Raw genomic sequence first — 22,934 nt, forward strand, 5'->3', positions numbered from 1 at the left:
ATTGTCCTGGTTTTCCAAAACACAGCAAACAATAAACAAATATTTTTTTATGATCTCGACTCAATGCTCTACGTAAAATTCCCCGAAATTGAAAGTTCGTAATTATTCGTCTATGTTCGTTATATTTCCAATGCGCCAGAGTCGACATAAAGAAGTCGGGCCCTCGACGCAGCAGCGAAGTTTAACAGTACTGACATCACACTCTAGCTCGCTTCAATTTGAGGATACCAAATTTTATCTCCCTCGGTGACGATTCACTTTTTCTCTTTTCTCTAGTTGCAATTATATATGTATATAGATAACGAGTGTTCAATTGAAATGTTCATCAAGTTGGCTTTGACTTTATTTTTTAAAAGACAACAACATCGTAGATTAAGTTGGTTAGACAAAGATAGCGACAAAGATCAAAGCCAATTTGATGAACTTTTCAATTGAACACGTGTTATAATCCCTGTGGGGGCAATCTTGAATACGGCCAGCAAACGACAGGACAGCCGGGCAACCACCGACAAAAAATGACGGCACTGGTTGGTAAATGATAGAAATTTGAAAGTATGGCATTATTCAAAGAATTCTCAATTATATCTTACATTCTATCGAATACATGAAGCTATATTTTTGGTGGGTCATTGACCCAATGCCCTCATGGAGAAACCGCCAGTGGGTACAAGTGTTTAGTAAGGTATTGAAAGGCAGGTAGTAATAGGCTATAAGACTTACTTGACCAAATTAAGGGCTGTTACAGAACTACCAGTGTTTAGTTTTTGAAAGGTTGGGTCTAGGCCAACTCGACACCAAACCTTAGAAGCAATAAACATTGACCGGCCAAATCGACACCAAAAAAAGCAGGTAGTTTTCAAAGACACCCCAAGAAATAGGCCAACTCGACACTAAGCACCCACTCACTACCTGTCTATATGATGCCCCCTAGTAGAGGGTATTTCCTGAAGGGCAGGCGTCTTTTCCGCATCAACCATTGCTTATAACACCCCTATAACCGCAGATACAACTTTGGTGTACTGCTTTTCCGCACTTGGAGTTCGAGAAATTGCACATCTTTTTGGATTACCATATCTTGCGTTTGAAAGAATCAGTGACTGTTTTGTAAACAATTTTATGGCGAAACTTCCTAACTTAAATTCTTTTTCAAAAATGGCAGATGATCTTGTGGATAATTATAGTGGGGAAGCTTCCACATTTCCCCCTTCTTTGTGGTCCTCTAAATCAAGTCATCTATACTTAACTACCAATCCATGTGAATCGTTTCATTCGCATTTTGCCAAATCCTTCTACCATACGCACTCAAATATTAATATTTTTGTAAAAACTCTTCTTGAGTATCAATGTTTTATATATATAAAAAATCAGAGTATTAGAACGCAAATAATTGTAAAAACCAAAAAAGTAAAAGAAGCGGAGAAATTTGTATCAGAAAATATTTGAATATGATAATTGTCAAATATCAGAATATGATTATGTAAAATCTACTTCATATAGATATAAGATTAATAATTAATTAATAGTCTTGTAGTTAATATTTAATTGTAAATGTCCTATAAAAATAACATTATATTTGTATATTATAAAAAAAGTATTTCCTCATCTCATTTTATAATCCCTGATATATTCCCGCAAGAACTCTTGTCACTGGCTGCGTCCCAGGTAGACAGTGCCGAGTTGGCTTGACCGCGGTGCCGAGTTGGCCGGTTATTCATGGGCCACCGGTGCCGAGATGGCCTGTTGTAAGTACTTTATTGCAAATTTTACCTAGGTATAATAAAGTGCGGAGTTGACGTCCGCCCAAAATTTGGTGGAAAAATTAAAATTTACAAAGGTACTCATGGCTTGCTTGATCGCATCGACCACTCACCAAGATAAAAAAATAGAGTATATAATGCGTGACTATTAAAATGTTCACTTGGAGTTGACTTTGAACGAGTTTTTCATTTTTCTGTTACTTTAGACACACGCAAGAACGCACGATAAATGTCAGTCAGTACAATTGAAAACATTTATGAAATGTCAAACTTGTCAGTGTCTAACGTGTAACGGAAAACAAAGAATGATCCATAGCCAATCTTAAGTGAAAATTTTAATAGTCACCTGTTACTACTCTAGGTCTCACCAGTCTTGGCACCAATACCAAATTTATCAAAATTTCATTTATGTTTAGGTCATCAAATAGCTGTGATGTGCCAGAAATATTGTCCAAATTAAGTTTTCATGTTGTACCTCTGTATACTCTCACAATGGTGCCACTTTTTCACATTAATATGTAATTCTAAAACCAACTTCACCTCCAATCAGTATTTATGCGACAATTTAGTTAATTTAAATTATTAGAAACGAGTTAGTTTTGCTAATAATTTCAATTTTTTGAAGTGGTTACAACCTCCTCTAGACCATGACAAAATTAAGAATTAAATGTCTGTCCTACCTTGTTTCAATGACAGCGATGAATGACTTTGAGAACCACATCCAGAGACTGAGTCCTGAGGTCTAAACCTGGCGTTAAGGGCTGTGTTGCACTCTAAGGATCGAGTTGAACATCTGGATCGAACTGCCCACCAGACGAAAAAGCAAATATTCAGGTCGAGATGGCTATGAGTGCTTCGAATTAAACTGCCACTTGACTGCAACTGAAACCTGAACCCAAAGTTTGAACCTATGACACGTATAATTAGCGCCAAACTCCGTATGTTTTTATCGGCCTATGTACCTTCTCAACAGGGTCCCATCGATTCCTCAAAATTCCATGATTGAGCCTTGATCGCTTTATTGGCGATTCCGGCGATACCATAACCACACACCACTATCGAAGTATTGAAGAAAACACGTGTTCAGAAAATTTCAAGATTAGATGTAAATTGTGACTTACCGCTTTCTCACCAATCCCTCGCTCGAGAAGCCACACCATGCACCTTCGTTCACTAAGAGAAACATATTTTTGAAAACTATAACTATGAATTTCGGTAAATTAGTTACAAACGTTTTCAGAACACATCAAGACGTGCATTCCAGCCCACGACATTTTGATAGGACAGTGGAAAAGGAGGGGGTAACAACTCACTCACCAGAGAACAACGAGAAGCGACACTTCGCTTAATTTGCAAAAATCACTGTTATTGACCTTCGACCGTATGATTTCCCTTTCGTTAAAACTTATATTAACGCGTCTCTATCTGAATAACAATTGATTTGGCTAAACAACTGTTTACAGAATTATTTAAATAAAGGGTTATAACTTCTTTAAGGAAACAATGACAACTTAATAAAAACATTAAACATCACTTGCCGTTGTTTAAAATTTTATTTAAAAATAACCACTGACGGCAGTCGTTAAACACTTAATTAAAGGGAAATCATAGCAAAAAATTAAAGACCGTCTTTAAGTCCTTAACAAATGTTTTTTTAAGTCTTAATGAAGAGGAAATCATAATAGTCTAAGATCCCACTGCATGATTTCTACGTTCATCTGTTTTTTAATCAAAATACCATTATTACCTATAGATAATTATGAATAGAGAAATATGTTTCTGCAGGGTTGCCTATCAAAATATGGCCGCAAGTATTTTTTAATTAAATCTTGGCCAACATTTTTTAGACATTTCTAAAAAAAATGATGTAAACCAATCCTTAGTGTCATTTAAGTGACAATAATAATTAAAAGTCACTTTGAAATTTTTCGTGTGACATCAAAAAAGCAGGGAAATGGCATTATCGAGCCAAAAGTTGGGTTATATTCAATAAAGGCCAGTTCACACATATTTGTCAGTTAAATGTCAGTTGTGGCCAAGATTCCGTGTCCGGAATAGTACATGTTTACACCCGGTTGCCAAAGGGTTGCGGCCAACTGAGAAATGGCAATCAAAACTTTTCAACTTCTTTACACATCTCTCTTTGAGATGAATTATAATTTATCTTAAAAACAAGTGAACGAAACTGTTTGGAAAAAATAATTAATTTAATTTTAATTAAAAAATACTTGGGGCCATATTTTGATAGGCAACCCGACAGAAACGTATTTCTCTCCTCATAATTATCTATAAAAATTGTATTTTGATTAAAAAACGGATGAACGTAGCGGCGTTGGTCAGTTGGGCCAGGCGACAGGTAGAGGGATTAATGTATCGTTCAGTTGGGCCGATCATTAGTTAGCGGTAGGATTATAGCGTTATTTGTAATCTTCTCTTCGCATGTTTATGTTCTCGACAGCACCAAACAAAATACTTTATTAGAAGTGTTGCTGTATTGCTATAGGAATAAATATTTAAAATCAAAGATACAACATAAAAAAATGCACGGTGTGGTGCGCTAACTCTCTTTCGCTCTTATCTATCTGTAACAGTTACCCATATTTGCGGCCACTTTTCCATAAGCAACCGTATTCCATAGTGTAGAGAAAAAAAATAGCTTTAATTTGATATATAATTTATGAGGATACGTTATGAAGGTATAAATTAAACAGAAAGGTACATGTTTACACCCGGTTGCCAAGGGGTTGCGGCCAAGTGAGAAATGGCAACCCAAACTTTTCAATTTCTTTACACATCTCTCTTTGAAATGACTTATAATTTACGTAAAAAACAAGTGAACGAAACTGTTTGGGAAAAAAATATTTAATTTAATTTTAATTAAAAAATACTTGCGGCCATATTTTGATAGGCAACCCTGCAGAAACATATTTCTCTGTTCATAACTATCTATAAAAATTTTGACAGATGAACGTAGAAATCATGCAGTGGGATCTTAGACTATCAGATGTGGTCAAATTTAAGAGCATTATCTCTCTGGCCCAACTGCACGGTCAACTTAATCCTCCCCCTGCCCTCCCGTTTATAGTGCTTGTATTTTCCTAAGGAATTCTGACTTAAGCCCTAAATAAACCGAAGAAAAACCCTACTTAAAGAAATTTATTGTCATATTGTGCCTGTCAATCACTAGAGGGTCTCCGACAAATATTTTGAGTAGGTACTACCTCAGGTAATTTTTTTCTCCGAGACCGGTTAGTGATTGACAGGTACAATATTACAATAAATTTCTTTAAGTAGGGTCTTTGTTCGGTTTATTTATGACTTAAGCCAAAATTCCTTAGGAAGATAAAAATACTATACCTGCGTCGTACTTTTTGGCCCAACTGACATACGTTCGAACGTAGAAATCATGCAGTGGGATCTCGTACTATAAGGCCCACTATGATTACCGTCTTGATTATGATTGGATTTTTTGGGTGGTAAATTTCAAAACTCGAAATTATTTTGTCATTTTCTACTACACAGAACGTTTCCCTCAGCTTCTCTATCTACTACTGCTCTAATTTTATTCATTCATGTCGGATTTTTGGAATATCTGAACTTTAAACAGTTTAAAGTGATTAGCAGAATAACAATATGCATGTCAAAATGGCAAGAATTGAAAGTGGGGTTACGGTTCCTAAAATTTTTTTGGCTGCCATAGTAGGTGCCAGCCGAAGCCTCCGTGAATATCATATACAGGGTGGGGCATCGTATACGCGCATGCGAAAAATCGCGACTTCTAATGAAATAAAATTGTCGAAATTTTATATTATTTATATTAAAAATTCAAGTGATGCCTTAATTATGGAGTTCAGTGTCAGTTTATTTTTTTAGCTCTGTAATTATGTTTTGTAAATAGTGGCATGTAGGTAAACACCGTACTATTACGTTACGAGTTCCAAAACAACACAGTGAAAAATACCAAGTGCTTATTCACAATGGACTTGACACAAGGCATAAGAAATTCATGATACATGCAGTGGGTGTAATATTAATTTTTACGTAACTTGTGAGAAGTTACCTCAGTGAACATAATTGTTGTGTACAAAAAGGCATGAAGAATCATATTCGAGTTATATGGACACATAAATTATTTTCCAATTGCCCAGATTTACAAATTATTCTTAGGTATCTCTTATGTATTTCTTATGTCTTATGTCCATTGTGCATAAGCACTAAACTGTGTGTTATTTGCACCACAATGGTTTTTTGATTTTTAAACAGCGTTTAGTTATAAATAGTGCTGTTCTTAAATTTTATTTAATTATAAAAAAATTGAAAGTCGAAACCATATTCTGCCTAATTCTTTCAATAAACTATATATCTAAAAATCCAAAGGCACACATAAATATTAAAAACTTTTTACGTACAAATATTTAAAAATTTAGAACAGCAATTTCCTTCATGCAAAAATTGAAAATTTGAGAAACGATATTTCAAATGCATCAAACCATCTTGGGAGATCATATAAAAGCACTGACCAGTTAAGGGGAATTGTTTATGATAATTTTGTAAACAGTACTTTATTTGAGACATTTGTGCAAAGTTTAAATACTTAGAGTTTAAATAATGGTAATATAGGAAAATAAAAAATGGAATATATGTATTAAGAATTTATGAAAACAGAAAGGTAACGTCTCGAAAAAAAAACTCAAGGACACAGTTAAAATCCTGAATGTTATAGAGAACGATCAATTCGACTTACACCTAGTAAATTTGGAAATAAAAAGAGAAAATAAATTTGGATTTAAAATATTGTATAATTAAAAAAGGCAATAGATTCTGGTGTGAAATGCTGGAAAATCGTTTTCCGGCTTTACGTTCGAAATTAGTGGATCTTAGACATCAAAGAGGACAGTCGATCAGAAAAATACTAAAAAAAGAGTTATAAGTGAAAATAATTTTAATATAAAAACATTATAAACTCTGTCCACTCATAGATTGCTTGACATAAATGTTACTAAAAATGTTCAGTCTATGCTACAACAAATAGATCCGGCGCGAAATTTAAAAAAATGGAAAGAGCAGGTTTACACGTGATGTTTTATTAATATTCTACATGTTTGCACTTAGGAAAGACGAAAGACGAAAGAAAACTTCAGTACAGTAGGAGTAATATATTAGGTTTTATTAATACAGGGTATTTCACGAGAAATAATGTGCCCCACGGAATAAAATAAAATACATTTTGGAATTTCCGAAAAAGCTGGCTACTGAAATTAAAATATCCAGCTTTTTTCGGAAATGGTTAAACACAAGCAAGAGACTATTTAATATGTACTCCTATTTAATGCATGAACAAAAATTACCTCTGTATCATTTTCGATGTTTGTAATCAGATTCTTGAGGCACTCACTTCACAAATTTAAAAAAATCAACAAAAAATCGCAACGGAACAGATCAAAACAGCAAGACGATCAAAACTAATAACTTTTAAAACCAGAGAATCGCAAAACAAAGCTCTAAAGATGAAAAAACGCAAATCTAAATGCTTAAACCACCTTGACAGAACTGACAATTTCAAATTTGAAATATCATATAATTGATTTTTCGTGTGGGTTTCATAACAACCAATGAGAATCAGTGGCACGAATGCTTCAAGATATTACCAACACAATCTATGATACTTTCTTAATATTTTAATGCTATGGTTTGGGGATTTTGTTATCTAAGGATATTTAAAAAAAAATGCATTCTATCAGTGGACGTAGTCTACCAACTCAACTTCTAGTCACTAGGACGCAGTCAAAATAAATGGAAATATAAACAAACACAGCATATTTATATTCAAGATTGTACCTGAAACGGGGATGAATAACGGTGTCGTCCAATAATGATCCTTTTTTAATTTGGACACGGCAGATTAGGAAAAATTCCGAGAAGAATTATATACAGTATGAGTCAATTGTGGGGTATTTCTGAACTGGTCTTTGATGCAACCAAAAATACTAATTCCAGCATTCACTAGATCTGTAATTTAAAAAAAATTAAAACATTAATCCATGATTGCATTGCTTTGAGAATTGTCAACTTTGTCTTGACAGTTTTGCTAAAACTTGGTTATGAACTGTTATGACTCAAACAATGAAAGTGGACATTGTTTCTCATGTACGAGGTACGGGGTACCTATGTCGTAAAAATGCCATGGTCGCTGCAGATCTGTATCTATAGAAGTATCCAAATTTCAGCCACATTTTTGTTTATTTAAATTTTTTACAAAATGAGTTAGCCCTTATTGTTGGAACAGTTGGATGTGAATAAATGAACAAGACAACAACGTAAAGGGGTTCTAGCAGCGCCTTTAGATTTTTTTCTTGCGGGAAAGAGTCTACCAAAGACCTGTGCTTACTATTGATGAACTTAAAGAATTCGTGGTGGGTGCATGGCCATAACGCCAGAGACATTAAACAACGTTCAAAGGTTTTCTTTAAACAGGGTTGACGCGTGTTTACTCCAAAATGGAATGCATGTTGAACAATTTTTACGTTAGTTTTCTTTTTACGTTATCATTTTGCTGATTAAATTTCCCACATTGTCATTTTGACGTTTGTAGCGAAAAACGCAATTTTTATTCAATTTATTATTTATATCAAACACAGTATCAAGCGGTAAGTGGAATTAGTATTTTTGGTTGCTTCTAAGAAAATTTCAGAAATACCCCATAACTGACTCATACTGTATGTATTTGGAATTTTGTGATCTTATAAAGCGCGATCAAATTCATTTGCAATCAAGTTATCCATGAATCCGAAATCGTATGTCGATACTAGAACTCCACGCGCCAATAAACACAGGTTGAAACACAGGTTACATCTCTTCATATCACTACGTTCCACTATTTTGTTTTTGGTTGTCACGGCTAAATATGTTATGTTACAACTTGATATTGATAATAATCAAAATTTAAAACAGAAATGGATTACTTCTTTTTGGGGTTTGTGTCGTTACGATTTTCTTACCGAATCTGCATTCGAGCATTAATTCATATCTGGAAATTATCGTGCATTCTAATAACTGAAACAATAATGCTTATAGCAACATTTAATTTTTGTAAATGTTTATCTTCAAATTTTTAATGCCTTTTTGCCTGCCTATTTTACCGATTTTTAATGGCTAATCATCCGGGCTCTATTCATAATGTAATCGAACATCTACCGGACAGTATGAAATAAAATTTTAAACGCAGACGCAGTCGAAGTATTTGTAGACAAAATGGGCAATCTATTTAAAGCAGTAGCGAGTCGGCGAGTCCGACCGCTCTCCAGGGGGCAATATAAATTATGAGGGCTCATAAATCACCCCTCGAAAAGGAATTTTTCGATGCAAAAGTTACGTTGCTTCGATTAATTATTTTTAAATACAGAGAATTATATTCTATTTACTAAAAAAGTAAACGTATACAGACCTAGTTCGCAACATGCTCGTCATTTTGGTGTAAGTCTGAAGATTGGCAAAGAAATAGGTTTGGAGAAATAGTAGGTATATTTCAAACCAAGGTAAGAAAGTGCCTTCTTGCAGACCACAGGCAAAGATTATAAACCGTGAGATAGCCGAGTTTGAATTTAAACCAACCGCCAACAAAAGCCAGGAAATTACCGGAGTGGGCACCACTGGGGGCGTGGGTGGAAGCCGACAGGGGATGAACGGCCATGTTTTTTTTTGCGACACTTCTCCCTTGTCTGTAGATGAGTGCAGAGGTACCCTGTGTGATTTTCTTTTTTTGTGTGCTCTAACTGTGTGATTTTCGGTGCTTTCCGAACTACATTAGACGTTGTTGTTGTCCAGCCCTTCTGGTTTGAACTAGGTAGTTATGTTTGCGGTACTAAAATTATGTCTGTTTCGCACGGAATGTATTTTTAACTATTATAATTGTTCGCACGTGGTTTGTTGATGTGGCCACCATATTGTATAAAACCCGCAATTATCTCGACCATCCCCATGTATCACACTTTCTAACAATTGTAAGCTTGCGAAGGAGAGTAAGGCAGCCGGGTTCTAGTTTTGCTAAATTTATAAAATCGTACGGATCACTTTTTTTTTGTAAAATCAGGTGTAACAATTCACTAACGTTCCTAAAAAAAGAAAAGGGCGCCAAGTTTTTAGCATGGGTGTGTGGCTTTCATTTTTTATAAGCGCACTCCCTCATTTTTGATTCCCTTTTTAACTATTCCGAGTGACGCTTTGGTGTAACAAGTATCTATTTATTGCTTAACATTTTTAATCAAAATTTGAAAGTTTCCACTTTCCATCCCGGTAGCAACCAATTGGGTTTATATTTCAGGTATCTGCGCGGGCTTTTCCTTATCCAGGGATCTTCTACATTTAGGTATTTTCATCGTTTAGTCCCGGGGCGCCCTCCATATTATTCAAGGGGGCCCCTTGTCGATGAACCGGCTCTAATATGCTAGGGTCGACCGGACTGTGGTTTTTTATTTTTGTTTTATTGTTATGTATGTGTTATTGGTTGTTACCATTTTTTTCCATCCCAGACTGAAGTGTTCTTAGATTACTCCGTCAACAAAGCTTTGTCGCGGTTTCGTTTGCATTTTCCAGTTGCTGTAAATGTCAATTCTTCCTTATCGCGAGGGTCTCTCTGTGTTTGAGGGGTTTAGTTTCTCCTAACATCCAATCGTTGAACACGACCCCGCGGCCCCTCGTTTAACATGTTGTGCCCCCAAGAGAGACCCGAAAACCATAACGCTTGGCGGGGCTTGCTGAATGCTGGTCCGCAACGTCGCTCATGGTGTAAGTTGAATCCGAGTTCCTTGGCACAGAACTTCCGGAATGGGAATCTGTTCCCGAAGTTTGTGGTACTTGACAAGCGTCGTTTGTTTTTGCTTTGTAATAGTCATATTCAACTCAACCGATGAACTTAGAGTATCTCAATTTGTTGACTTAACGTAAAGTGGTTAGGACTTTTCCTTTAGCACTAAATCACGGGTAGGCGGGAAATGTTAAAGTTATAAGGATAGGGTGCCACAGACCACTGGACCACGCGCCAGCCACTCACTCCTTCAATAGCGTATCTGTCGTACATTGTAAATTAACTTGGAAAAGAGAAAAAGGATGCTAAAGTTCTCGTCTAGTGCCCGCTTCCGCTCGAACGGTCCGAAGTAACTGTTTTGTTTGTAATGTACATGACCCTTCTGCTTTTTCTGAATTTTGAATTGTGTTGTTTATGAAATCAGGTTTGCTCAACTTACAATAACTGTCCCGTTCATGTCGTCACTTCGGATTTGTTCGTATTTTCAGGAGAGGTTTCTAGCGGAGCCTCATTTGGGGGTCTAGGGGAATGGCCAGAGCTCACCATTTTCCGAGAGTTCTAAATGAGTAGTCTTCTCACATTTGGGAAGACTTGGGTGCCCTCTCCCGAGACGTTTTTATTATTCATTAATCCCGGCGTTAACAAAAATCATAACTTTGAATAAATAGCTGATTTTAATTATTGTGTTGTTTTATTTGCACTCTTCTGTGTGGTTCACAAACCCTGTTGGAACGAATCTGGTAATGTTTAATTTGTATTAAAAAAAAACACAACGTAGGGAAATTAACTAGGTACGATCACGCGCTCTTGGCCATTTTTGAATTTGGCGGGTTTTATTTTCATTGCGTATGTTGATGTCCGCTTGGTGGGAATTTTGAATTACCCACTTGGTTCATCACAACCGAGACGTAGGCGAGGTTTGTAAGTGCCCAAGCCCAATGTCTGCAAGGGCACTTTCTTAACAAGGTTTGAATACTATTTTTTTCCCTACCGGCACAACTTTGTTGAAAAAAGTCAAAAAAAGATGGTTATAGTCCATTCCAAAATAAAAAAACCACCACCTGTTACTTTAGGTTGGTAAAATTTAAAAAACCCTAGGTAATTATTTTTTCATACCATGTTGGTAACTATAAATTATGACATTTATTCAATTCAAATAAAATTCAATTGACTTGAATTTCGTTCAAATTGTTTTATTATTGCTCAGCGCGTTTCATTTATTTATTAATTCTTATTATTTTTACTTAAACATGCCCAGAATAGAATTCACACGAACCCCCGATAAATTTGAGTAATTTGACACTTAATAAAGATTTAACCTCAAAATTACAATTCTCACCAAATTTTACACTAGACAGCATTGCCCATAGTAATTATCGAGGAAAATGCGACGTTGATGGTTTTTTGATTTTTGAATGGACTTTATATTCCTGATTAAAATGAAAATATTGAGAATTGAATAGTAGGCTGGGTTATTTGTTTAATTAATTGTCATCGCATTTGAAGATTTGACGTTTGTTCGAAAATTTGATATACTTGAACAGGGTAAAGTAATCTATTTAACATTTAATTATAGGTATATCTTAAACTTTAATTTCAGTATAGAATCTCGGCTTTACAATGTCTGATACAGATAATATCTCTTGAACACCACCTTACATTCGGGCTGCGGCGCTTGCCACCGTAGGAAATTTATTGCCGGAAAAATCGCAAACCACATACAGGCTGTTTGATGAAAAACGCCTCAACCCATAACTTTGTTATTTATTACCCGATTTCAATGAACAAAAAAATCAAAGATATGGTTTTTCAAGCGCTACAAAACAGCCATAAAATGGTTTTTTTTTGGCGTTATCTTTAATAGCTAACGACAGTCAACTTTTTTTTTTTTAATGGACACATGTAGTTTTTTAGGCTTGGTGTGGTAAGGTTTTTTTTTCTGGATCTAATGATGTATTGAAAGTTATCATTTGGTTCATAGCTAACTGAAAAAAAAAACATTTTTTTGTGGTTCAGCTTAATATAAAATTTTTAAGAGTGCCGTGAAAAACAATCGGAATACAAAGTACGATAAATGTCATCTAAACGTCAGCTTAGAAGTTTTCATCTGCTTTTTTAACCTTTTTTTATGTCAGTATAAATAAGTATAAAATAACATTGTCAGTCATGCAGGATAGCAGTCATTTGACTATTATTTTACGTTCGAGTGTAATAAAAATCGTAATTAGTCAAAAACAAAAAGTTAATAGAAAAAATAATAATAATAAAAAAAAATATTTTTCTTTTATTATTATTTATGTTTTCCAAGAAAATAATAATAAAACGCTTCAAGATTGCACCTGAAAATTTTCCAAACTCACACTTGACATTTGTTGCTATTTGTATTCCAATTGTTTTTCACGGCACACTTGAAAATTTCATAATAAACTGAACCACAATTAAAAATTTTTTTTTTTTTTCAGTCAGCTATGGACCAAACGATAACTTTTAATACATCGTTAGATTCAGAAAAAAAAACTTTATCAGACTGAGCCTAAAAAACTGCATGTGTCTATTTAAAAAAAAAAGTTGACTATCGTAAGCTACTGAAAATAACGCAAAAAAAAATATTTTATGCCTACTTCGTAGCGCATGAAAAACCATATCTTTGGTTTTTTTGTTCATTGAAATCGGATAATAAATAAAAAAGTTATGGGTTGAGGCGTTTTTTTATCAAACAGCCTGTATAATAACAGTTATAATGACTTCAAGAAATGTGACTAAAATCACTGAAAATGTAGTCTTAGTTTACTTCCAAGAAAAATCCTACTGATCCTGCAAAAAAAGTTGAGGTTAGGTAGCATTTTAACCTAAAATATATAAAAAATTAGATTAATTTTTAGAAGTTGTAGTACGTACCTAGCTTATCTGTTTATTTTCCAGATTATATGATTGATCTACCAACTTGCTTTATTGAATTGGCTTTCATTTATCAATAACTTATTTCACTTTTGGCACTTTTGACATTTGTATTTTGGTACAGTTTTACCATAAACATTTCATGATTAACTTTCTTACCTTAGCGAGAAAGTTGAATTTTCTCACCTCAAATGAGGTATCCACAGCCTACATTTCTAACCGGTAGCGAAAAAAATGTATGTTCAGATCAAAATTTAAAAATAATTAACCTGTTCAGACATAGAAAACAACTTTATCATCCTGTAGAGATATCGATCTCCTTTTAGAATTGAAAATTAAAGAAGTTATTTACGCACAAAAAATGAGTGTTCTCTCATATACATTTTCGGTACTGATAGAGAGGCTTAATGAATTATTTCATTATCGATTATACCTATGCTACCCTCAGGGACGGCTGGTGTATAAGTGCTGCAGAGCTGCAGAACTCCCAAAAATTTTGTTATACATTCTGTTTCAATTTCCGCAATAAAACAGTGACATGATTAATTATTTTACGTTAAAAAAATTGAAAATGATTGCTATGCTCCACTGTGACGCGCGAGTTCCATTAAGTGAAATAATTTTTGTGGTCGGTACCACAGCTGGGCGGCTTTTATTGCATTGGGCCACTGGAGCTGAGCTGTGCACCTCTTCGCAGTTCCTTCCAACCGCAAACGCGTCTACAATTCATTAGTAGGATTGAACGAGAAACCTGCAAAGGCATCAGTTCATGGAGTAATTTCGCTCGGTTTTGACGTAGCGTGTATTCGGTGTAAAAACGTGCTGTTAAAAATTTTAGGAAATAAATACAGTAGGGCGTCGATTATTATCTAAATGGAACTGAGGGTAGTGCCAATAATCGTAAAATATAGCTGAAATTAACAAAAAAATTATAAGAAATATGTTTGATCTACGACACAGACTCGAATTTATAATAAATTCCGATGTAAGCGGTTATAATTTAAAATTAGGATTCAATGTTCTTATAACTAACATTCGGCTTTATATTTACTTTACTGTAAACAAATTAATAAATTTGCATTCCTTTCACCGTCCAGATCTGGAGATATACGGTGTGATCAAGAATGACTGAGTCTGTTGGTAACAATGAAATTTGTCAAATTTGAAATTTACCATCAAAGGTTCATTTTTATAACAGCATAAACATAACCGGCACGACCAAAAATGTTTTTAATGTCGTCTCAAGTTAAAAAATTTGGTCAGTGCCAATTACGAAATAAAAAAACACCAGTACTTTTCATTGTTTCATTGCCAACAGACTCAGGCATTGTTGATCACGCTGCAGTAACGAATAATTTTAACGAACGATAATCGAAGAGCATATTCGAATGATCGATTATTCGGCTATAATCGATATATTTCGATTATATCATTCATAATCGCCCAACACTATGTCAAATCACTGGTTGCCGCTTTTTATTGTATGGTTTTTACCTTCGAATAAAAATCAATCTTTATTAAGAGCTGTGATTAAGAGTTAAGACCACAGACGACCATAGCAGACAACGACGAGTATACAACAGCGATTAAGGTTAGGTTAATAAAATTCCGTCCCCCGAAGATGGACTCGACAGTTCGACCGCTCCAGAGGGCCGGTGGTATAACACTATGTCAAATTTCATATTTAATAAATATCGATTTATTTAAGGAAATTCTGGAGATAAAATCGGAGACAAAAGTGAATATTTATTGATAAATTAATGAAAAATATGTTTAATATGCAATATTTTTTATCTTAGAAATTTAATTATTTAATTAATTAATTTAAAGGGCCTCCACTTTCTCCATTGCCCCGGGCCCTGACGCTTTCAAATTAAGGCTGGGACTTTCTTGGATTTTGGTATTCGAATAGTCATTCGAATATTCGAATAATTCGAATATTCGAATATGTAATTATTAATAGTTATACACGTTCACGTTGTATTGATCATTGGTAAATTCGCATTATGTTGGTTCTCTGCACGTCACTATTTACAAATATAACCACATAGCCAAAAAATAAAATTATTTGACCTTGAAATACCAAATCCATACTGAATTTACTACGCTAAATTCGCATTATGTTGGTTCCCTACATCTCACTATTTTAAGAATCAAATAGCCAAAAAATAAAATTATTTGACCATGAAATATTCAATACACCCTGAATTTACTTTATTCGAATTTACACTTATTCGAATTTTACATAGTCAGCAATTCGAATACGATTCCCAGCCTTACTTCAAATCCGGCTCTGCTCGAGAGGAATTAATAGAGAGGTATTGCAGTAACGTGTAAAAAGCACTCCCCTTAATACGGTGCACGTTATTTGGAATAAAGTGAAGAGCATAACGTGGTTCATCCATGTGGTTATTGCAGCGAACCGTATCGTATACGGTAGTCTGATTGTTGTGGCAGCAAGTCGAGAGTTTTCGCGTTACGTTCCGTTAAAATAACCGGGGGTACGCTATTCGCGAGCAATTACCGTAATCCCTACCTATAATCTATTCATTTTGATTGTGACCACTCCCTAGTAACTTTTCAGTTGCTAGGTTATTGATAGGGAATTTTAGATAACACTAAATCCAGTCGCAGTTGGCAACTCTCGGAGGCGCCATTTTGACAGAAACGTCACGCTCACAGAAGACAGAACGGAGAACGACTTGCGCAAACGTTTTTCGACGTACACTGTGCGCATATCTATAAAATTGAGTTTTGGTAAGTACAAAATTTTAGAATTCAAAAAGAAAATGCCACGTCGTCTTCTCAAAGTTGGGACCAAACGGGTAATATTGACTTGTTTCGAGACGTTTATTGAAGCCAACGGGAAAACAACTCACAAAGACGAACATCACCAATAAAGTTAACTCTATTTGTGCTTTTTTGTTGTACATTTTGGCTAGTAAGTGTTTTGAACTTTCTGTCTGATTAGTTTTTATCTGAAAATATTTGTATTAATCAATGCTAATTGAAAGTTCTGATTATCTTTAGTAGGTAATCCCCAGGCATTTTTCGCATTTGTCTTACTGCCAAATGACCATTTCCTTCGTTCTTCATTAATATCGAGAATTCCATGAGGTGATTTCGAAGTTTTTACGTTAAATAATCTGTACCTGGATATAACCCCACTTTTCAACAGACGTGATCACAGAATCATAGAGACGTTTTTAGTTTCTCCTACTTCAAATATTGATTTCCGTTATTAATATTGATAAATATATTAAAATCATTGCTTTACTACCATGGTCAAGTTTTGACAATTCTGACATTTTCACATCATGTTCACACCACACAAATATTTAGTGTAAAACGTATGCAGCACACAGCTAAACAGCGCCTACTATGTTTTTCGTTGTGGTCACAATCAAAGTGAATAGATATTATTTCAAACAACGGGCGTCAATGAAACGGTTACGCTATTGCCTAGCAAACCCGGCGTTGGCGTACACGGTTATCTGAAAAACGTAACGCGAAAACTCTCTCACGATCGTGGAGGGATATGGAGGGAGCACTCTTCAAAAAAGTGGATTCGCGATTTCGGATAAGCAACATGCCCTCTAGCGGTGGAATGTCAAATCCTCGAAAATTATCCCTTCATACGTAGCAAATGGCAAAAGTAGCATAACGAACGATGTACGGGCCACAGGTACGGGCGTTAGTGACAAAAAGTGCTGTTACAATGAACAAAAACAAAGTTGATAAAACCAAGTGTTGTGTCCATGGTTGTCACACACGCAGAGCGAATGACAAAGAAACCAGCTTTCACTACTTTCCACCACGAAATAGTTGTAAAGTGCAAATCACAAACATTTTTGGCGGCAAGGAAAGTATAGACAGAAGAAAAGCTTGGGAAAAGGTTTTGTTGTTGAGAAAACCTGCAAAACGGCATATGCGAGTATGTGGAAAACATTTTTTACGTGAAGATTTTATAAATCGTAAGTTTCACGAATTTGAGGTTAAAAGTTTGTAGTTTCTTCTACTTTTTTTAAGCTCCACGCAGCATTTCCCAAAAATTGAGATTGAAGAAACTTGCTGTTCCTTCTCAAGAGTTACCCAAAAGGACACACGACACAAAGAAAGTTTGCATCAGAAATGACAGGCAAAGTAGACTTGAGCAAAGACAGATCAAAAAGCAGAAAGAAAATATTGATCCAGTTGAGCCTTGTGGAAATGTGGAAACTTTTGAAGAAGATGATGGTTTGACATTAGTGGATGTGGGGAAAGCAGAACGTGATGCCGTAAATGTGCTTTTAAATTTAAGTGATATGAATGTAGAACCTGCAAAGGCAGTGCATGATGATAATGTGAAGGCAGTTGACATTTGTACAAATATGGAAAATTTGGAAGAAGATTGTGGTTTGACATTAGCAGATGTGGGGGAGGCAGAACGTGATGCAGTGAATGTGCTCTTAAATTTAAGTGATATGAATGTAGAACCTGCAAAAGCAATGTATGATGAAAAGGGAGTGCAAGTGAAAAGTGGTGATTTAATAACTTCTTTCTTCTCCACCATTAAAAGTGACACACATTTGAATTCTTTAGCAGGGCTATCAAATTTCTCTTTACTTAATGATATTTGTGAACTTGTTGAAACATTTTATCCAACTACTCGATGTCGTAGACTTTTAATACAGGACAGAGTACTTTTAGTTTTTATGAAATTGAAAATGGCAATCAAATTTAATGTACTGGCAATTTTCTTTCAAATTGCAAACAGCACATGTCGTGAAACTTTTAACGAATATGTCCAATACATATCGAATGTTCTGAAACCATGCATTGTGTGGCCTTCCATGGAGGAATGTAGGTCAAATACCCCAAAATGTTTTCTTAAGTACAAACAAGTGCGAGGAATCTTTGATTGTATGGAAATTCCAGTTCAAAAAGCTAAGTGTAGGTGTTGCAGAATTAAGACATTCCACTTATCGAAGTCGGCAAACGTTAAAGTTTATGACCTGCGTTTCACCTGGAGGATTAATAACTTTTATTTCAAGTGGTTATGGCGGGCGGGCGTCTGATAAGGCGATTTTTGAACAGAGTGGTGTTATAAATAAATTTCAACCACATATAGATCATATAATGGTAGATAAAGGATTTTTAGTGGATGATATTTGTAGTAGACATTTTTTAAAAATTCATAAAAAAAATAAAAGGCATTTAGTTTATTGATATATTTTTATTGAAAACTTGTTACTGTAAATAAAATGTAATTGAAATTTAACGAAAAAACCTAAAATTACCTGTACTAATGGTTGATGCTTGAGGAAAACAAAATCTATTACACATAAAAATGCTCTCCGTTCTTAAATACGTAACAAACTAGGGGCGACTTTACAGAAGCGAAATAAAGTTGATCGTAATCAAATTTGAGATTAACTGAAGACGTGATCAGATTGAACCGATCTAAGTTCGGATTCATGGGTTAATCGCGCATTAAAATTTAATTCGAACTAAATAAATTCATTTACATAAACTTACCCTATGGCTTGCAAACAAAATGAAGCATGTTATTAAAATATTTGTAGCTAATTATTTTAAAAAGTTCCGTTGCAAATTGTACGTCAAAAGGTACCGCTATGGTTGCAAATGATTTTGACTTCGGCGAATAGATAACAAGATCGCAACTTTGCACATTTAATATTGCCATACCCAGTTGTACTTGACCATAATATGCATGCTTCCTTTTGAGTGATGAATGCCCAGTTTCTTTACACAGCCAGTCACAAGTTGGGGGTAGACAATCTGCATCCTTTTCCAGACCTAAACAACAGAGTTCAGCAGGGGCTTTTAGTTTTTCATTTACAGTTACGATTTCCACTGTTTCTATTATTGTTTCGTAATTATTAAAATTGTTTTAACATATTTTGTACTGATCCTTTGCTTTGCATTTTGTTAAGTTTACCTTTGACAGGACATTTTATTTCCAATAATTTTTGGGGTATGCCGCTGCTGTTGACGACAATCCCATCAGGAGAATAGCCCAGCCATGGAAATTTTTTGCAGATGACAAAACCTGCTGACACAACAATGTCACTGCACGACATGGCATAGGCTGCAAAAGCTTCTGTCTCATATTTTTTCCCATGCTCTATAGCATCGCCATAAGCTTTTTTTGGAAAAAAAAAACTATCATTTTTTTTCTTCCAATCCTGCTTAGCGTAGGTAAAGATAGAGTAGCATGTTGTACCTGTAAAAAAAATAAAAAATTTTATGCGTAAGTATATATATAATAAACTTTCAAGATTTATCATGCCTGTAATTCTCAAGCGCCGGAAATCAGACCATTCCGCGGTACCTTGATCAACCATTACAGCCTGCTTAATTCTCTCATCAGTTGCTGTTAAGCTGTCCAACAAGTTGAGACAACATGACTGCAGTGGTGGTAAATCAATCTTTAAATTTGCCATGAAAGATGAGGTTTCAGCATGATTAATGATTTGCAATAAGGTCCAATTAATTTGGACAACTTCCTGCTCAATCCCTTCTTGTGAAGTTCCCTCATCTCTCCTCCGTTTATTGCTGCCTCCACAAATTCCTAAACTGCTAGGACAATTTCATTTAAAAAAATTAATTAGGATAATGTAAATTGATTCTTACGAATGTTTATGTAAAATTGATGCAGGCCGACAATTTTTAAGTTTCAGAAGAGCAACATTCTTTTCTTCTTCATTTAAGTCCCTACAACGTTTTGCGACTTTCACGCATCCGTATGAGCGAACTGGTTTTGGTTCAAAAACACTGGTAGATTCAGCTTTATTTTTGTTCCAATAGCACTCCACATCTGTCGATGACAACTTTTCAACATCATCTAATGTACTCCTGAAAAAGAAAACAAAGGCCAAACAAGGAACTACACATAAAATGTGTAAAATATTATTTTATATAATTGCAGTGGCTTGATAATATGCCAAATAAAACATATTTTATACAACCTGGCACAGTAGAATAGGCACGCTGAAATATGCTTGCAAGTGCCTGATAATCCAGCCTTACAAGTACAGGTGAAACGATGTATTTCCACCTCACATCCCGTTAGCTGCAATTCGCCAATAATTTTATGTGGAGCACTTTTTAATGCACTGGTTTGGAGACACAATCCAGCAACACTGTAACGGTTGTCCACAATTTTTGTGACCCCACACAATAATAACAGCTTTCCCAACAGGACCCCTTCACCTTCTACTACACATCGACTGTCAGCAGAAGCCTCCAAGTACTTAAAAATCGTAGCTAACCGAAGAAAAGCCATTATCCTGTAACTGAAATATCAACATATACAGTACGACCTCTTTAATCCGAACATGGGCTAATCCGAACCTCCAGAAATCAGAACAACGGGAATTCGAGCCACAATCCGAACAGATAGTAAAAATCTCAAAAGCCACGGACTTTCGGAAGTGAACCACTGCCGGTGATGTACCTACTAAGGACAGAAAAAAGCCTTGATTAGCAAAGAAATTTTTGAGGACTGGTTTTATAAGGATTTTGTTCCGACCAAAATGTGATTCAAGCGGTCAAGTTACATTACATGTGTCTTAAAACGGATTGTTGCTTTTGAAGATGCAGATATTTCTGCAGAACTGAAGAAAATCAACCTAAACCATGTTATGATCAGATTATCAAAAGCATGGGAAAATGTGAGGCCAGAAGTTATTCAAAAGTCTTGGAGTAAATTTCTGGAGTAGTTGATGATAGTTGGAGTAAAGATGATAATTTCCCATTGTCACAGTGGAAGGATAAAACAGAGTGAAAATAAAGAGATTTTTATTGTGGGAATGTTGAAATTCGTAGATAATTACGAAAATGGACATTTTCTATCTTTTTTGGATAATCCGAACAATTCGAAAATCCGAATCAACCAGTGCAATTATTAGTTGGATTAAAGAGGTTGTACTGTAGTATGTTTTCCACTTTTTAAGACTTTCAATGTTTTGAAAACAAAATACTTAATTCACCTAACCTACCTTTACGCCTCCATTTGTTTTACGCCTGTTTTACGAAATTACATCATAATATTTGATGACTACATTAAAAAATGTTACGTTAAGGAATACACTTACCTTACTGAAAAACACACTGCACACAATTAATAAATAAAAGAGTTTTGGACACAAAAATTAACACAGAAACAAATGGAAAATATCACAAGGAGGATTTTCGATCAGCTGATTGTCAGAACAGCAGCGCCCTCGCAGTAGTCGAAATCGCGAATACGACCGCGCTTTTCTGTAGACCTAATAAAAGGTCTCCAGGATGAGCCGAGCGAAACCGAAGTAAACGTAGATAACTCATCTTTCCAGTGACGTCCCTTCAACTTTTTTTCTCGGGGGCAATTTTTGTAGGAATTTTCATTATATCGCAATGCAACTGAAGTAATTAAAATGTCGATTCCAACATTATCATATCATAAATATTTCGTTATATACCATTTTTTACCATATTATTTACGATCATGTTTATACACTCTCGAGACAACTGATTAAATGGACAACTGATTAAATGATAGTGTTTCGTAGTTTGAAATGAAATTACTTGATATTTTAGGAGCCTTTATTGACCTTTAAAATGAATTAATTTTGTACAATTATTCCTAATTGTTACATCTTGCTTGGAGTAAGTAATACAATTATATTTAATTCGTAAAACTAAGTAACAGTTTATTACTGCATCTACTAAAATAAAACAATGTTTATGGAAACTATTATTATTGATAAAGATATTGCCGCCCTCAAATTGTCTTAACACCTCAATAATTACTTTTTGTTTGTTTACTTTAATACGATGTATGGCTTGAAATATTCGAAACATTTTTTCAGATACCTTACAAATATTAATTACGTCCTGACTGGGATAAGTCAAGGAACCTTTGCTTTTAATGTCTATAAAACTTCCTAATAAATTTTCTTTGTACCATGAAGCAAACTCACACATTCTTCGCACCTTAGTGTTCTGCTTAATTTAAATGCCACAAAACCTGCAATATAAACTACAATTTCCTCAGAAAAGGAAGATAGATTTTTCTCAGAGATACTATTATTAATGAAAGTTTCGACATAATCTATATCAGTATTATTGTCTGTATCACAGAGATTGTTATTGTAAATGATATTGTCAGAATTAATTATATCTTCTGAAGATTTTTTACCAGATGTATTTAATATACTAATTTGTTCTAATGGAACACAGTTGCCTATACCATCATCTGCAATTTCAGCATGTATAAGTAACTTTTTATATGCAGTCCTAAATTGTCGAGCAGTTGGGTTGTCATTATAACCTAACTGAGAACGAACATTACTAAAAAAAATTTCTAAGTGGTCCTGACTACATTTGTATACTGGTAAATATTCTATCAACTTTTCCTTCTCTAGAAATTTACTATAAATATTAATTACTGCATGCAAACCTAATATAAATCCTAAAAATCCAGTTTTTCT

The 22,934-nt window shown here is 34.8% G+C and overlaps 3 long non-coding RNA genes across 8 annotated transcripts; 1 reads left to right on the top strand and 2 right to left on the bottom strand.

Moving 5' to 3' along the window:
* Positions 1–780: 780 nt before the first annotated feature.
* On the bottom strand, positions 781–3,046 carry LOC138140617 (uncharacterized). 2 transcript variants are annotated; one of them, XR_011162644.1, is made up of 4 exons: positions 2,990–3,033; positions 2,879–2,930; positions 2,720–2,812; positions 781–2,665 (listed from the first exon to the last, which is right to left on the bottom strand). It is a non-coding gene; the product is annotated as an uncharacterized lncRNA (long non-coding RNA). The 2 variants fall into 2 exon arrangements; XR_011162643.1 differs by having other exon boundaries at positions 2,879–3,046.
* Positions 3,047–15,992: 12,946 nt separating this feature from the next.
* On the top strand, positions 15,993–18,662 carry LOC138140640 (uncharacterized). The gene is made up of 2 exons (XR_011162671.1): positions 15,993–17,432; positions 17,488–18,662. It is a non-coding gene; the product is annotated as an uncharacterized lncRNA (long non-coding RNA).
* Positions 18,663–18,686: 24 nt separating this feature from the next.
* On the bottom strand, positions 18,687–21,721 carry LOC138140636 (uncharacterized). 5 transcript variants are annotated; one of them, XR_011162664.1, is made up of 5 exons: positions 21,558–21,721; positions 20,815–20,920; positions 20,095–20,756; positions 19,751–20,037; positions 18,688–19,684 (listed from the first exon to the last, which is right to left on the bottom strand). It is a non-coding gene; the product is annotated as an uncharacterized lncRNA (long non-coding RNA). The 5 variants fall into 5 exon arrangements; XR_011162665.1 differs by having other exon boundaries at positions 18,687–19,684; positions 20,095–20,917; XR_011162663.1 differs by having other exon boundaries at positions 20,095–20,920.
* Positions 21,722–22,934: the final 1,213 nt, after the last annotated feature.

The sequence above is a fragment of the Tenebrio molitor genome, chromosome Y (assembly GCF_963966145.1).
Source record: "Tenebrio molitor chromosome Y, icTenMoli1.1, whole genome shotgun sequence".
NCBI lineage: Eukaryota > Metazoa > Arthropoda > Insecta > Coleoptera > Tenebrionidae > Tenebrio > Tenebrio molitor.